At 51.6% G+C, this 2,500-nt stretch overlaps 1 protein-coding gene across 1 annotated transcript in view; it reads right to left on the bottom strand.

The window, feature by feature from the left end:
- Positions 1-2,500, bottom strand: part of LOC135826074 (mucin-5AC-like) — a 66,411-nt gene that overhangs the window by 23,593 nt on the left and 40,318 nt on the right. The gene's annotated exons all lie outside the window — the stretch shown is intronic.

Below are 2,500 nucleotides of genomic sequence, written 5' to 3'. Positions count from 1 at the left end.
GAAGACTCATTAACCCTTTGATTGCTGCAGGGAGGTACACCAGGGCTCTATAGACAGACCATCGTGTAAGAAAAACCCAGGAGAGTGAACAATCACTCTCGCTATCCTCTCAAGGAGAGTTGTGGGAGAGCAGTCCTCCCCCCGCATCGCTCGCCGTATCTATCCAAGGCGAGCACAATACGGGTTTTTTCAACATCTTGCCATACCCCAATCGGATTCAATACCCAATAGCTGCCAAATTCGTTCTGGAAAATCGCCGAACGCACTACAAATGGAAGCTGTTCGAACCACAACTTTGGTTTCCCTTTATCGATTTTGACAATCTCAAGATCGTAACTCCAGCATTCATTCTCTAAATTTCAAGATACAGTAATACCGGGTGTAAGTGACCTCTCGTTTTAGCGACCACCTGCTCTTAACCACCGTTTTTTCATGCACGGACAGTTCTACACTGAGACACTGTGGGACCTGGTTCTAAAGACACCTGGCTTTAATGACCTCTTTTCCTTGCACCGTGGGGTCACCGTGGGGTCACCGTGGGGTCACCGTGGGGTGGTCGTTTAAACCAGGTTTTACTGTATTTAGCTTCCTGGAAAGGTACTATAAGGAAAACCATGCGAGGAGACACCAGTCTTCACAACGCTGGAGACCAGCTCTCTCGAGCCAAGCGAAATTATCCCAAAGTCGTAGCGCAGTTGCACAATTCAAAGAGAGTTTGCTTTCAGCCGCCATTAGAGGATCGGCAGACAAAGGGCTAAAGCCATCGGCAGTCAAAGGGCTAAAGCCATCGGCAGTCAAAGGGCTAAAGCCATCGGCAGTCAAAGGGCTAAACCCATCGGCAGTCAAAGGGTTAAAGCCATCGGCAGTCAAAGGGCTAAGGCCATCGGCAGTCAAAGGGCTAAAGCCATCGGCAGTCAAAGGGCTAAGGCCATCGGCAGACCGCGGAGTTGAAGGAGTCGCTATCCATTGCCAGCTGCATTGTTCAACATTGGCACTTTTGATTTTTTCAATGTATTCACGTTGTCATTGGCTTAGTCCTTATTGCGTGTGGTCTGTGTGTTCTTCATGCTGATTTCAGATTCATGTGGACGGTGAACATCGTACATACGCTGTTGCTCTCCCTGGAGAACCAAGCTTGGCATACATACGCTGTTGCTCTCCCTGGACAACCAAGCTTGGCATACATACATACATGATGCCTTTGACACCATCCACAATAACTTGCCGGATGGATACAGTTGTCGTGTGTTTATTGCCGATTGTCATGTTGATGAGCGCCAGACGCACTGTGCTGCTGCTGCTGCTGCACGTTCAGCGTTTCACTCCTAATCGGCAGTGATAGCAGAGGTGAATGTTGATCAGATTCTTTGCCTTGCTACGCTAGGAAGGGTAAGCCTGTTCAGCCTGTTCAGCTGCAAGCACGGAGAAAAGTAAAGTTACTCACCCCGTGTTCTCAGAGAAGGAGTCAAACTCAAAGCGGCGGTTGCCTCTGTAGATTCATTGTTGGCAAGGTTAGCGGGGGATGCCTGGCGGTTGCCTCTGAAGATCCATTGTGGGCAAGGTTAGCGAGGGATGCCTGGCGGTTGCCTCTGAAGATCCATTGTGGGCAAGGCTAGCGAGGGATGCCTGGCGGTTGCCTCTGGAGATCCATTGTTGGCAAGGTTAGCGAGGGGTGCCTGTGCCTATAATGCTACTTCTCTAAGTTCTTGGCAAACATTTTTGACAAGAACTTGTTGCACGTTCCAGGGTATTACCGTTTCCGTCGCTCTTTGGGGAGACGTCAACCCTCGTACGGTGGAGCTCTTGATGCAGCTGCTGATTGAGGCACCGTTGATTGCTTGCAGCATTTGCTCAATGCCGGTGCGGATCCAAACGTGCCTGGTGAGAGGAGTTGCGGTGCATCATCTTCACTTGACAAGGCCTGCGCATGATCTGCGCTGCTGGAAGTCATTGCCTGCGCATGACCTGCGCTGCTGGAAGCCATTGCCTACGCATGACCTGCGCATGACCTGCGCAGGGACTGCAGCGAATTTCTCGGCAAGATATTGCGAAACAAACGCAAAAGAAGAAGGACTTGGGCCTGTCGTGTATGCACCCTATCAGCGGAGACCTGGTGGACTTCAAAGACTGGCTGACTAGTCCCCTTGGGAAGAAGACCCTCTTTGCGCAGTCCACGCAAGCGATGTACCTGACCACAATCCGGAAGATAGCAATGTACGTGGACAAGGATTGTGTGTCTGTGGCCAATATTCTGAACACGAAGGCTTGCTCGCAATATTTGGAGGAGGTCAGAGCGTGCGGGGTCGGGCCATCAGGGCTAACGACGGCGTGCGATGCCCTGTTGGCCGCCCACAGGGGCCATCAGGGCTAACGACGGCGTGCGATGCCCTGTTGGTCGCCTACAGGGGCCATCAGGGCTAACGACGGCGTGCGATGCCCTGTTGGTTGCCCACAGTTTCCATAAAAGTACCACGGACGACGAACCCTAACTAAAAAACAT

This window comes from Sycon ciliatum, chromosome 10, assembly GCF_964019385.1.
Source record: "Sycon ciliatum chromosome 10, ocSycCili1.1, whole genome shotgun sequence".
Taxonomy (NCBI): Eukaryota; Metazoa; Porifera; class Calcarea; order Leucosolenida; family Sycettidae; genus Sycon; species Sycon ciliatum.
This window is presented reverse-complemented; position numbering and strand designations above follow the sequence as displayed.